At 41.3% G+C, this 15,301-nt stretch overlaps 1 long non-coding RNA gene across 2 annotated transcripts in view; it reads right to left on the bottom strand.

Moving 5' to 3' along the window:
• Positions 1-15,301, bottom strand: part of LOC128929273 (uncharacterized) — a 43,920-nt gene that overhangs the window by 23,007 nt on the left and 5,612 nt on the right. For both annotated transcript variants that reach the window (XR_013524841.1, XR_013524840.1), the window contains exon 2: positions 7,061-7,166. This is a non-coding gene — a long non-coding RNA (uncharacterized LOC128929273). The remainder of the gene's footprint in view (positions 1-7,060; positions 7,167-15,301) is intronic.

The following is a 15,301-nucleotide window of genomic DNA, read 5'->3' as shown; positions in this document are numbered from 1 at the left end:
TTGAGACGGAGTTTCGCTCTTGTTGCCCAGGCTAGAGTGCAATGGCGCAATCTCGGCTCACCACAACCTCCACCTCCTGGGTTCAGGCAATTCTCCTGCCTCAGCCTCCTGAGTAGCTGGGATTACAGGCACGCGCCACCATGCCCAGCTATTTTTTTGCAGTTTTAGTAGAGACAGGGTTTCACTATGTTGACCAGGATGGTCTCGATCTTTTGACCTCGTGATCCACCCGCCTCGGCCTCCCAAAGTGCTGAGATTACAGGCGTAAGCCACCGCACCCAGCCCAACTTTTTTTTTTTTTTTTTGAGACAGAGTCTTACTCTGTCACCAGGCGCCAGGCTGGAGTGCAGTGGCACAATCTCGGCTCACTGCAACCTCCACCTCCCAGGTTCAGGCAATTCTCCTGCCTCAGCCTCCTGAGTAGCTGGGACTACAGACGCACGCCACCATGCCCAGCTAATTTTTGCATTTTTATTAGAGATGGGGTTTCACCATGTTGGTCAGGATGGTCTCGATCTCTTGACCTCGTGATCCACCCACCTCAGCCTCCCAAAATGCTGGGATTACAGGCTTGAGCCACCGTGCCCGGCTTAACTTTTTATATCCATGTAGTTTATCTCATTTATATCTATTGTGTTTATTTAACAATTATGTTTGGAAATTATGAAACACACAAATCTAGGTATCATCTCAAGTTAAATTTTTCATTAATCACTGTATATGACTGTATGTTAGGCAAGTATTATAAAAGCAAGAACTTTAGAAGTTAAATACTTGTACGTTTTCCTGATGACTCAGAAGACATAATTATTCTTATTAAACCAAGAATACTAATCTAGTCTTACTTACCAAATGATTTACCTAAGTCACTTGAACTTAAAAAATATTTGGGTTTTTTTTTTTTTAGAAACGGAGTCTTGCTGTGTAGCCCAGCCTGCCATGCTGGAGTGCAGTGGCACAATCTCAGCTTACTTCAACCTCCGCCTCCCAGGTTCAAGTGATTCTCGTGTCTCAGCCTCCCGAATAGCTGGGACTACAGGCACACACCAACACACCTGGCTAATTTTTGTATTTTTCATAGAGACAGGGTTTTACCATGTTGGCCGGACTGGTCTCAAACTCCTAACCTCGTGATCTGGCTACTTCGGCCTCCCAAAGTGCTGGGATTACAGGTGTGAGCCACCAGACCCAGCCAAACTTAAAAAAATCCAGGTTTATTTATTTAATTTATAATATTCATTGTATTAGTCAAGTTTCTCTAGAGATACAGAACTAACAGGAGACTTCATATACATATATGTATGTATATTTATGTCTACATGTATGTATATGTCTAAACATATATTTGTATATTGTCTATATGGTACCAGATTGAGTTAAAATAAATGAGTGCTTATCAATTAAATAAATAAACTCAGACTTTTTTAAAATAAACTTTTATTTTTTATTTTTTTAATTGCATTTTAGGTTTTGGGGTACATGTGAAGAACATGCAAGATAGTTGCATAGGTACACACATGGCAGTGTGATTTGCTGGCTTCCTCCCCTTCACCTATATCTGGCATTTCTCCCCATGCTATCTCTCCCCAACTCCCCACTCCCGCTGTCCCTCCCCTATTACCCCCAACAGACCCCAGTGTGTAGTGCTCCCCTCCCTGTGTCCATGTGTTCTCATTGTTCAACACCCGCCTATGAGTGAAAACATAGTTCATATAAATGAACTAATGGAGTTGAAAAATACAACACAAGAACTTAGCGAAATATGCACAAGTTTGAATAGCCGAATTGATCAAGCAGAAGAAAGGATATCAGAGGTTGAAGACCAACTTAAAGAAATAAAATGAGAAGACAAGAATAGAGAAAAAAGGAGAAAAAGGAATGAGCAAAGTCTCCAAGAAATATGGGACTATGTGAAAAGACCTAATCTACGTTTGATAGGTGTACCTGAATGTGATGGAGAGAATGAATCCAAGCTGGAAAATACTCTTCAGGATATTATCCAGGAAAATTTTCCCAATCTAGCAAAGCAGGACACTATTCAACCCCAGGTAATACAGAGAACACCACAAAGATATTCCTCAAGAAGAGCAACCCCAAGGCACATAATCGTTGGATTCAGTAGGGTTGAAACGAAGAAGAAAATACTAAGAGCAGCCAGAGAGAAGGGTCGGGTTACCCACAAAGGGAGGCCTATTAGACTTACAGCAGATCTCTCAGCAGAAACCCTACAAGCCAGAAGAGAGTGGGGGCCAATATTCAACATCCTTAAAGAACAGAACTTTCAGCCCAGAATTTCATATCCTGCCAAACTAAGCTTCACAATTGAAGGAAAAATAAAATGTTTTATGAACAAGCAAGTACTCAGAGATTTTATTGCCACCAGGTCTGCTTTGCAAGAGCTTCTGAAAGAATCATTAAACATAGAAAGGAACAACCAGTGTTGGCCTTTCTGGAAATATACCAGAAAGTAAAGAGCATCAACATAAAGAAGAATTTACATCAACGAATGGATAAAATAGCCAGTTAACATCAAATGGCAGTAACCCTAAATTTGAATCGACTAAATCCCCCAATCAAAAGATACAGCCAAAACCTAATGGTATGCTACATGCAGACCCATTTTATATCCAAAGATACACAAAGACTCAAAACAAAGGGTTGGAGAAGAATTTACCAACCAAATGGAGAGGAAAAATAAATAAATAAACAAAAAGCAGGAGTTGCAATTCTCGCATTTGATAAAATGGATTTCAAAGCAACAAGGATGTAGTGGTAAAAGGATCAATGCAACAATAAGAGCTAACGATCCTAACACCCGGATACATAAGACCCATAAAGAGATTTAGACTCAACGAGACAGAAAATTAAAAAGGACATCCAGGACTTGAACACAGATCCAGAACAAGTAAACTTAATAAATATTTATAGAGCTCTCCACTTTAAATACACAAAATACACACTCCCCACTTTAAATACACAAAATATTGATCTGCCATTATTAATACCTATTTTTAGAATAAAGCAATATTCCTGTTCTCTCTCCCTCTTTTTCTTCCTCTTTCTTCCTCTCCTTCTCTCCTTCTTTTTCTTTAAAAAAAAGAGAAAAGACAAGTAAATGTATACAGACAGATATACAACGCTGACACTAAACAGGAGAAAGTGGTAGTAGCTGTATAAATCGCAGACAAAGCTGACTTTCTTTTTTTTGAGACAGAGTCTTGCTCTGTCACCCAGGCTGCAGTGTAGTGGTGTGATCTCTGCTCACTGCAACCTCCACCTCCTGGGTTCAAGCAAGTCTCCTGCCTAAGCCTCCCTAGAAGCTGCGATTGCAGGCATGCACCACTATGCTTGGCTAATTTCTGTATTTTTAGGAAAGACAGGTTTTTATCATGTTGGCCAGACGGGTTTTGAACTCATGACCTCAGGTGACCTGTCTGCCTCAGCCTCCCAAGTGCTTGGATTATAGGGATAAGCCAACAAGCCCAGCCTAAAGCTGACTTTAGAACAAGGAAGATTATGAAGGATAAAAAGGATATATATATAAAAAAAGAGAGAACATGTGGTATTTCATTTTCTGTTCTTGTGTCAGTTTGCTGAGAATATTGTTCTCCAGATTCATCCATGTCCCTACAAAGGACACAAACTCGTCATTTTTGATGGCTGCATAATATTTCATGGTGTATATGTGCCACGTTTTCCCTGTCCAGTCTATCATTGATGGGCATTTGGGCTGATTCCAGGTCTTTGCTATTGTAAACAGTGCTGCAATGAACATTCGTGTGCATGTGTCCTTATAGTAGAACGATGTATAGTCCTTTGGATATATACCCAGTAATGGGATTGCTGGGTCAAATGGAATTTCTATTTCTAGGTCCTTGAGGAATCGCCACACCACAATGGTTGAACTAATTTACACTTTCACCAGCAGTGTAAAAGTGTTCCTATTTCTCCACATCCTCTCCAGCATCTGTTGTCTCCAGATTTTTTAATGATCGCCAGTTAGATGGTATCTCAATGTAAATGACCAGTGATGATGAGCATTTTTTCATATGTTTGTTGGCCTCATGTATGTCTTCTTTTGTAAAGTGTCTGTTCATATCCTTTGCCCACTTTTGAATGGGCTTGCTTGTTTTTTTCTTGTAAATCTGTTTGAGTTCTTTGTAAATTCTGGATATCAGCCCTTTGTCAGATGGGTAAACTGCAAAAAATTTTTCCCATTCTGTTGGTTGCCAATTCACTCTAATGACTGTTTCTTTAGCCATGCAGAAGTTGTGGAGTTTGATTAGGTCCCATTTGTCTATTTTGGCTTTTGTTGCCAATGCTTTTGGTGTTTTAGTCATGAAGTCCTTGCCTACTCCTATGTCCTGAATGGTTTTGCCTAGCTTTTCTTCTAGGGTTTTTATGGTGTTAGGTCTTATGTTTAAGTCTTTAATCCATCTGGAGTTAATTTTAGTGTAAGGTGTCAGGAAGGGGTCCAGTTTCTGCTTTCTGCACATAGCTAGCCAGTTTTCCCAACACCATTTATTAAACAGGGAATCCTTTCCCCATTGCTTGTTTTTGTCAGGTTTATCCAAGATTGTATGGTTCTAGATATGTTGTGTTGCCTCCAAGGCCTCTGTTCTGTTCCATTGGTCTATATCTCCGTTTTGGTACCAGTACCATGCTGTTTTGATTACTGTAAGCTCAGACATTTTTTAAGTTTGGCTGGGCATGGTGGCTCATGCCTGTAATCTCAGCACTTTGGGAGGCCAAGGCGGGCAGATCACTTGAGATCAGGAGTTATATAAAAGGGAGTGTTTATTAAGGAGAATTGACTAACATGATCACAAGGTAAAGTCCCATGATAGGCTATCTGCAAGTTGAGGAGCAAGGAATCCAGTATTAGATCAGTCCAAGTTCTAAAAACTCAAAAGTAGAGAAGCCAACAGTACAGCCTTCAGTCTGTGGCCAAAGGCCCAACGCCCCTGGCAAACCACTGGTGTAAGTCCAAGAGTCCAAAAGCTGAAGAACTTGGACTTTGATCTTCGAGGGCAGGAAGCATCCAGCACTGGAAAAAGGTGAAGACTGGAAAACTCAGCAAGTCTAGTCTTTCCACATTCTTCTGCCTGCTTTATCCTAGTTATGCTGGCAGCTGACTAGATGGTGCCCACTCAGATGAAGAGTGGGTCTGCCTCTCCCAGTCCACTGACTCAAATGTTAATCTCCTTTGGCAACATCCTCACAGACACACCAGGAACAATACTTTGCATCCTTCAATCCAATCCAGTTGACGCTCAATATTAACCATCACACATAGGTGTATACCTAAAAGCCAACGAGATGGAGGAGTTCAATGTAAAAGACAGTGGAGCTTTAGACCTGAGAGGAACCTGGCCACTCACAAACCCTGGGACTCTATGAGGAAAAGCTGAAGTTATCCTTAAAAAGAAGAGTCTGCGGAGCTCTTTCTGTTTTCTCTAGGGTTATCAGAGCTTTTAGAAATCTTCTTGAGGTAAGCTCATGTGGCACTGAGGGTAGCAAGAGGAAAGAAGGACAGACAGAAGTAAATGGAAGAACAAGTCTTTGAGGCAAAAATTATGTTAAGAAGAAGAGAAGTCTGGGCGCGGTGGCTCACACCTATAATCCCAGCACTTTGGGAGGCTAAGGCGGGTGGATCATGAGGTCAAGAGATCGAGACCATCCCGGTCAACGAGGTGAAACCCTGTCTCTACTAAAAATACAAAAATTAGCTGGGCATGGTGGTGCGCGCCTGTAGTCCCAGCTACTTGGGAGGCTGAAGCAGGAGAATGGCTCGAATCCAGGAAGCGGAGGTTGTGGTGAGCTGAGATCATGACATTGCACTCAAGCCTGGGTAACAACAGCGAAACTCCGTCCCCCCCCAAAAAAAAGAAGAAGAAGAAATAGAAGAGAAACAGACAGAGGAAGCAAATATGGTTGGCAAGGATTTAAGAAGAGAGGAGTTTAGTCTACTGAGAATCTTTTCCAGAGAGAGAACAGAAACCTTAAGAATATATATGTATGCATAGAGGTGTAAGTATCAGCTTTTAATTAAGTCAACTTTTGACTATAGAGTTCTTTTTTTCTTTTTCTTTTTTTTTTTAAGACGGGGTTTCACCATGTTGGTCAGGCTGCTCTTGAACTCCCGACCTCAGGTGATCTGCCAACCTCGGCCTCCCAGAGTGCTGGGATTACAGGCATGAGCCACTGTACCCGGCCGACTATAGAGTTCTTTAAAAAGTATTTTAATCAAATTTTAGCTGGGAAAAGAGCAAACATTCCTGTGTCTTGGCTTTTCCTTTCTTAAATTAACTCTTGTTTTAAATCAGATCTCAGAAGGAATGCTGCTTAGCTAATTCCCTGGATGTTAACATTTCAAAGACATGGTAAGATTTACATCTCCAAGGAACTGAGGGGGCTTTCTTCAAAAAAGAAAAAGAAAAATACTTTTAGATACAAAAGCCTAAATTCCCAAAAGTATACCTACTTTAATTGTGACTTAAAACCAGTAGTAGGCTTTTTATGACTTGTAACCAGACACAGAAATTATGTCCCCAAAGAGGGTGGAAAAATGCAATCTCTTTTGAGATCTGAAGTTCCTCCACAGATGGCCTAAGAAAGTAAAGACCCTCATTATTAGCAAGGCAATGCAGGTTTAGGCAATTAAGACAAATTCCCAAGAGCCAGCACATTTGGACAGACATCTCAGTCCCCCAGCTGGACTCTCAGCTGGCTGCCTGACAAAAGCCCAGGAACTTATGCCCACAGGGTGGCAGAGACTAGAGAATAAATTTGCTGGTTACAAAGCCACACTTCTCCAGAAATAAAATAAAACAAAAGAAGAATTTTATTATGATGTTCCTCCTTACGACAAACCACACAAAGAGACAGAGTTAGAAAACAAAGACCATAGTTAGAAAACTAAAGATCCCAATAACCAAGTAGGTACCTACAAATCCACAAAGGTCACAGATTTGAAGAATTAATTATATATATAATAAATATTCGGGGTAGGAGGCATCAATCTGAACCGAGAAAGAAAAGGACAAGGAAGAAATCTTACCTTTTTCTGCTGGCATTGGCCTGTCCTCCCAGGATTCTATCCATAGGTCCTAGAGTGAGTAGAGTTGTTCCTGGAGGAATGAGATTTGGCTGCTTGTTCTCGTGATCTAATAACAAGATGCAGACAGACTGGGTAAGAAGGGAGTTTATTTCTGCAACTGGTTATAAGGAGAAGATCAGGGAAACTCACCAGGCCAACTCAGTTACAGGTTTTGCTCCAGTACTTAGGTACATTTTAAGTTCTATGTCAACGTGTGGGAGCGCGCTACTAGCAGGAGCATTTCATTCAATCTGTATCTAATCTTTAACTAGGGTCCGTGGTCTGGAATGTTTTCTCTAGAGCTTTGGAAAGTTTCTTAGTCTTAAGTGGGCCATGGTACGAGGTGTATATGTAAGAATGCTTTTATCGTTCAATCAGATTTTAGGGTCTGAGAAAACCCCAGTGGGGTCTTAATAAGTTTGCTTTTTTCACTCCACCCCTTATACTCAGGCCCCAGTTTCTGCAGTTCTTTAATGTTTAACATGCATTCATCCGATTTATAGTAAAGAGTTACTGGAAACTGGCTGCTTTGGGTGGTAATGGAAACCCGGCCTGCCACAGAGTCTCTGTTTCTCCTGGCCGGGTTGCCAGATCATAGGGGAGAAAACAATTCTTTTTAAAAAGGTTTAGTTGAGACACTCTCCTGAAAACAAAAGTCAGATTAACAAAAGAAAAACAAACAGAAGTTTATTAACCTGTGTTTGTCAATGAACTTCTGCTTGTTGATTAACAAGCCTCAGTCCAGAAGTATTTCACTCTCAAGGCAGTGGCTTATGGACCTTGCTTACATAGTATGTTAACAAAGAGCCATAAATCCTACATTGCGACAAGACAAAAAAGAGAGCAGTTCTAGTCTTTCTTTCAAAAGAAAAGAAAATGTGGGAAGATAGTAAAATCTGTTCCTGATTCCTCTGGTACCTGCTGGTACCTTCTCTGAGCTGATAAGCAAGTGCTGTCCCCAGTAAGGTATGATCTATGTCCTGCCACGAGGCAGATAGATGCTGATGCATTGTTTTCCTTTAACTTAACAATTCTCAGTATTTGGGGAGGAAATATTTTGCTTTCTTTCAATACCAACTGAGTGTCCTATAATTCAATTCAATTATGATACTATCTCCCTGGAACAGATACTTCTGACTGACCAGCTGTAAATTGGGTTTCCTGCAACCCTCCCACCTTGGGTTTGATAACTTGCTAAGTGACTCACAGAACTCAGGGAAACACTTAACTTCCGCTTACTGGTCTGTTATAAAGGATATTATAGGGAATGCAGATGAGCAGCCAGATGAAGAGATACATAGTGTGAGGTGGGTGGGGGCAAAGCTCCCGCATCCTCCCCGGGTGTGCATCCTCCCCGGGTGCGCATCCTCCCTGGGTGTGCGTCCTCCCTCACCAGCACCTCCAACTGTTCAGCAACCTCCATGTGTTTGTTCCACAGCCAGGAAGCCCATCAAGTCTTGCTCAAGAGTTTTTATAGAGCTTGATCTCCACCCTCCCCAACTCCCACCTCCATCTCTGCCCTTTCCAGACACTGGTAGGTAGAGCTAAAAGCTCTAACTCTCTAGTCCTGTAACCACTTGGTCTTTATGGTGACTGGCCCTATCCTAATTCATTGCATTAGCATAAACTGAGGAGTCATCACAGGGGCTCACTAAGAGTAACAAAAGATACTCCTATTACTCAGGAAATTCTAGGTGTTTCAGGAGCTCTATGACAGGAATGAGGGACAAAGATCAAATAGGTATATTTCATATTATCCCACAGAGGCCAAGGACTGGCATGCCTGTTTGTATTCTTTGTACAATTCTAGGTCCTCAGTTTTATTCCTTGAAAGTTTTGAAGGTATTGCTACACTGACTTTTAGCATCCTATGCCGTCAATAAGAAATCTGACGCCAGTCTGATTCTTCTTCCATTTTAGGTTGCTTGTCTTTTCTCTGGCCCGTAAAACTACCTGAGAAAAGTGGAAATCCCAAGCTACATCTTCCAAGCAAGACATAATTCCCATCAACATCCATTTCTTCTCATCCCCCTTCTACCCACCCAGGCTGTCACACTGCTTTGCCTCCAGAACAGAAAGAAGAAGCTTGGAGCACCTCTAATTCCTGTGGTTCCCAGGAGGACACACTTGCTTACCTTCTGGCCACTAAACCACTCATATCCATATCAGAGCCTCCTCAGAGTGGCTGTTTAATAAATATGTCCTGAGTAAATCTACTAGATGCCCCTCTGATCCTCAGGGGGACATGTTCCAAGAACCACAGTGGATGCCTAAAACTGTGGATAGTACCAAAACCTGTATACAGAATGGTTTTACCTATACATACATATCAATGATAAACTTTTCATAAATTAGGGACAGTAAGAGATTAACAGTAATAACTATTAATAAAATAGATCAATTATAACAATGTGCCAGCTTCACTACTCTTGTGCTTTGGGGCCATTATAAAGTAAAATAAGGGTTACTTTAACACAAGCACTGAGGTACTGTGACAGTCAATCTGAAAACCTAGACAGTTACTAAGTGACTAATGGGCAGGGGGCATTTATAACACAAATATGCTGAACAAGGAGAAGATTCACGTCCCAGGCAAACAGAGTAGGACAGCTTGAGATATCATTACGCTACCCAAAATGGCACCCAATTTAAAATTTATGAATTGTTACCAAGTGCACTGCCATGCACCTATAGTCCCTACTTGAGACTGCAGAGGTGGGAGGATGACTTGAGGCCAAGAGTTTGAGGCTGTAGTGTTCTATGATCACACCTGTGAATACCCCTGCACTCCAGCCTGAGCAATGTAGCAAGACCCCATCTCTTAAAAAGAAAAATAAAAGTATAAATTACTGATTTCTGTAATTTTCCATTTAATATGTTTAGACTGTGGTTGACCTCAGATAACTGTAACCTTGGAAAGTAAATCCACAGATAAACAGGGACTACAGCAAATTAAACTACAGTATTCAGAGCTAAAAGACCCTCAGGACTTTTACCTCTCTCCCTTGTTTATCCAGATACAACCAGAAACCCAAACTCCCAGGTTCTCTATTACCATCGTTCAATGGCTATCCTAATCTGATTAATTGTTCACCCTTCTCAGGTCTTCCACCATAACCCCTGGGACTAAACAGTAAAGTTCCTTCCTCCCTCTACAATCCCAGTAACATTTCAGTGCAGGGGTCAGTCACTGCCTCCTTAGTTATGTCATGTACCACCCCATGCCATCCTTACTACCATCCCTCTCCTTATTGATGATTCTATAATAATACCTGCCATACTGCTGCTGAGACCGATTATGATAAACTTATTGACTTAAAAACAATATAAAGGTATTCTCTTACAGTTCTGGAGTCTACAATGGTTTCAGCCAGGCTGTGTTTCTTCTGGAGGTACTATCTTCTGGAGGAGGAGAATCGTTTCTATGCCTTTCTCACTCCTAGAGGCTGCCCACATTCCTTGGCCCAAGACCCACATCACTCCAACCTCTGCCTCCACAGTCACATCTCCTTCTCTAACTCTAACCCTATTACCTCACTCTTTTTTGTTTTGTTTTTTGTTTTTTTTGAGACGAAGTCTTGCTCTGCTGCCCAGGCTGAAATACACTGATGTGATCTTGGCTCACTGCCACCTCTGCCTCTCAGGTTCAAGTGATTCTTCTGACTCAGCCTCCTGAGTAACTGGGACTACAGGTGCGTGCCACTATGCCCAGCTAATTTTTATATTTTTAGTAGAGACAGTGTTTCACTGTGTTAACCAGGCTGGTCTCAAACTCCTGACCTCAGGCAATCCACCCGCCTTAGTCTGCCAAAGTGCTGGGATTACAGGCTTGAGCCACCGCGCCTGGCCGCCTCATTCTTATTGAGACCCTTGTGATGAACTTCCCTCTCCTCCTTCCAGGTAAAGGCAAGATAAACTCCCCCATCTGAAAATCTTTAACTTAATTATACATGCAAAGTACCTTTTGCTGTGTAAGGTAACATTTACAGGTTCCTAGGATTACAACATCTTTAGGGGGCCAATGCTGTGCTGGCCATGCTCAGCTTTTCCTTCCACCCTAGCAGTGTCACCGTTCTCTGCTTCAGTGTCCAGTTGAAGATCCACCCAACACCTAGACCTCTCAGCTACTTGTCCTCTATAGTTATCTCTTCCTCTACTGTACCTCACTCACTTATCCTTTGGTCATACCCAAGATCTTGCCATTACCAACAACTACACCTCTTCCAAAATCTGAATTTCAGACATCTGATTTTTGTTTTTACTGCAATCTTATTTCATTGAAATCACCAGCTCAAGCAATTATACAAATTCAAAAATGTCCAATCTACTTATCAAACCGGTTTTCTTTCCCTCATCCTTCTCTCCTCCATTCTGACCAAGCCTAGACATGTGGTCCGTATTGTAATTCCTCCCTTGAAAATCCTTAATTCGGTGGCCCTTTTTGCCCACCAATGCACATACCTGAAAAAGCCCTGTCCCTGGTTAAATCATTAAAGCCATTCGAATTCTTGCAGAAATGGACAACAGGAGAAAGGCAAGCCTCTGAGACCATCTTAGAAGAGTGCACAGTATAATAAAGGCAAAATGACCAACATACCAGTAATGTCTTCCTATAGTGGAACTCAATCATCTATAGCTAAAATTAAACTACTCTTGGCCTACTTGCTGCATTATTGCCAAAATGGTATAACCTATTAGCTAACAAACTCATCATTATTATCCTTTTTATTTTTTGTAGAGATGGGCTCTCATTATGTGGCCCAGACTGGCCTTGAACTCCTGGCCTCAAGCAATCCTCCTGACTCAGCCTCCTGAGTATCTGGGATTTGGAGCATGAGTCACTGCTCCCAGCTACTATTATCCATCTTTTAAAGATCCATTTAGGCCAGGGATGTTAGCTCATGCCTATAATCCCAGCACTTTAGGAGGCCGAGGTAGGCAGATCACCTGAGGTCCGAAGTTCAAGACCAGCCTGGCCAACATGGTGAAACCCCATCTGTACTAAAAATACAAAATTAGCTAGTCACGGTGCTGGGCACCTGTAGTCCCAGCTACTCAGGACACTGAAGCAGGAGAATCACTTGAATCTGGGAGGCAGAGGCTGCAATGAGCCAAGATCACACCACTACCCTCCAGCCTGGGCAACAGAGCCAGAATCTGTTTAAAAAAAAAAACAAAAAGATCCAGTTCCCACACTTGTGCATCTCTAATCAGGTGGCTCAGAACTGAAATGTCCAGATGACAGTGCTTTATTACAAGCACACTTACCATTCCAATAAATCTAAAGAAGCCCAGTGCTAAAATATGAAATTTCTTAACTAAAAAGATTCATTTTCTTAAAATTATCAGTGTGCTTGATGCTTAAAACTGACATATAATGTAATATAAAATCAATGCTTTCCACTCATAAGCATTTATGTACTAAAAAGGCAAGCAAGGCAAGGTATAACACACAAAAGATAAAAATGAAAATAGTGTTGGGGCTGCTATTTGACAAGAACATTTTCAAACATGGCAGGTAAGCTTCATCAGGGACTGATACAAAGGAATTCACTCCAAAAATAAATATATAATCTATATTTACGGAGTAATGAGCTCAGAACCATCTGTTATAAACGAGTAAGGAAGACATTATAAACTACTAAAGTGAGATACTAATCCAACATGATACAGAGGCTGGAAAAAGTGAGACATTAAAAAACGCAGATTACAAATAGAATACAAGAAGGTATCCTAGAACACATAGTATCTATAATATATAAAAATTTATTTTATTTCACCTCAAGAAAGATAATTGAAGCTATTTTAAAAAACAGAGAGAAGGGTAACTAGAAATTATGAAACGGTACTCTGGTTGTTTAACTCTGAATACCAATAACAAAAGTAATAAAAAGTATTAATTATTATGCATCTACTGTGCTTAGAATCCATGTAACTTTATGTAATCATCATAGGAATCTCATGAGACACATGTTACAATCTTCATCTTATAGATGATGCATTAGTCTGCTCAGGCTGCTGTAACAAAATAACACACACTGGATGATTTAAACAATACACATTTATTTTCTCACAGTTTGGGAAGCTAGAAGTCCAAGATCAAGGTGTCAGTGTGGTTGGTTTCTGGTGAAGGGTCTTTTCCTGGCTTATAGAAGGCCAATTTCTCACTGTATCTTTACATGGCAGAGACAGAGAGAGATCTCCTGTTTCTCTTCATCTTCTGATAAGGACACCAGTTCTATTGGATCAAACCTCACCCTTACGATCTCATTTAACCTTAATTATATCCTTGGAGACCCCATCTCCAAACTCAGTCACATTGGGGGTTAAGGTTTCAATATATGAGTTTTCAGGGGGACACAATTCCGTTCACAGCAGATGAGAAACTTGAGATCTGCTTCTCCACCCAACCCTGGGCCCTGAGAGGCTGACCCCTGGAAACTGTGTTATCCTAGCTCCTTCTGTGGTAGAGTTGGGTTCAGCCATTGGGAGGAAATTAGAGGGTAAGATGTTGGGATATTTACTCCTGTGGTTCCCATCCTGCCAGGCCGTGGTTGAATGGTGGCTATGACACATGCTTGGTGATTCTTCTATGCCTGCAATCCTTGCCAGGATCCACTAACTATTCTCACCCTTTGTTCCTCTAGGACCAACATGGTAACGGCTTCCCACTGCTGCTAATTCCAGGGTGCTTTACTATCCCTTGTTGTTTCTGTTATCCCAACATACACATTTGTCAATAGTGACTTTGTGAGACATTCTTCAATTGTCTCTTTTTGATCTGTTTCCTACCAGATGCTAATAAAATAAGTGGTTTGTCAGGAGACAAACCCTCAAAACAGGACGCTAAAATTGCTCACATATTTGATTAGAGGACAGATCACCTCTTTTCCAGACATGTGGTGCCATCATAATTACCCGAATTGTTACTGGTAGTAACAAGGGATGAAGTGTAGGTCCAGAGAAATTAATTAGGAGATAATTGTGGCATCTGGTTGCCAAGGCAAAAAGGTGGTACCTGTTTGGTAAGGCAGCAGCGATCATGAGTACATGGCCAAGGGATACCAACTGACTTCAGGACCAGGATCATAAACTGGGTGTGGCCTGATCCTCCAAATCAGTAAGATTGGACATTCCCGCCATTATTCCTTTGTTAATGGAGCTAGTATTTACAGGAACAGGCTCAAGCAGGTTTTGAGGATACAAATAACTGCTTGTGGAAATGCCTGAGCCTCTCATGGTGCCTTTTGTTACTGCTTTACCACCTTTTTCTCAACCCAAATCTATGATTTCATGGAGCATTTTCTATGACCAGTTAACCTAAGAGCATAAGCATGGACCTAACCTACACCTGTGTCTGCGTGTTGCTATATTACAGCCCTAACTCAGGGACAGCCTTGAAAGACAGTGATGAAAATAAGTCTTCCCAGTTAGTAGAGCTTAGGGGAAAGGACCATTTGGAAGTTCAATTTCCATTTCCACTAAAGGAGATATGGACTAAAATACAGGTCTACAGTGACTCTTAGACTGTGGCTAAAAGATTGGCCAACTGGTAAGATTTTAGAAAAACCAGACTGGTGTTAAGGTGATCTGGGGAGAGGTATAAAATGGACTTATATAAGAACTGGTTCAGGACATGGACATATTTGAGTACCATGTATATGCCTACTAGAGGACTCTCTCAATAATCAGGTTGTTGTGATGTTTTACTGTATCAGTGGTTTTCAAGATGGACTCCAGATTTGAAGATTCACTAGAAAGACTCACAGGACTCAGAAGCCATTATATTCAGGGGTATAGTTTATACAGCAAAAAAGATACAAAACAGGACCAATAAAGAAAAAAATCCCTCCCTACATGATTCAGAGTTAGGGTTGGCTGTAAGAGAAACTTGGTAAGATTTAGGAGGCAGAAGGAAGGCTGAGTAGATGGTGCTCCCCATTGTTCATCACTGATCAAGGGCATAAGGGAAAGACTCAGAGGTGCTAGTGGTTTCCAAGTCATCCTTGCCTGTTCTTACTCCACATCCAGCTCACCTTCCTGACTGTCAACCTGGAAAGCACCAGGTCTTGTCAGTGACTTTTCTCTGATGCATTTTGGATCTTTACTTCCTCAGATTCTGCCATAATTACATAAGGTTTTATTTCTGTCATGGACTCCTTATTCCATAATATTAATAATCCAAATTCTCTGATTAAATCA

The sequence above is a fragment of the Callithrix jacchus genome, chromosome 12 (assembly GCF_049354715.1).
Source record: "Callithrix jacchus isolate 240 chromosome 12, calJac240_pri, whole genome shotgun sequence".
Taxonomy (NCBI): Eukaryota; Metazoa; Chordata; class Mammalia; order Primates; family Cebidae; genus Callithrix; species Callithrix jacchus.
This window is presented reverse-complemented; position numbering and strand designations above follow the sequence as displayed.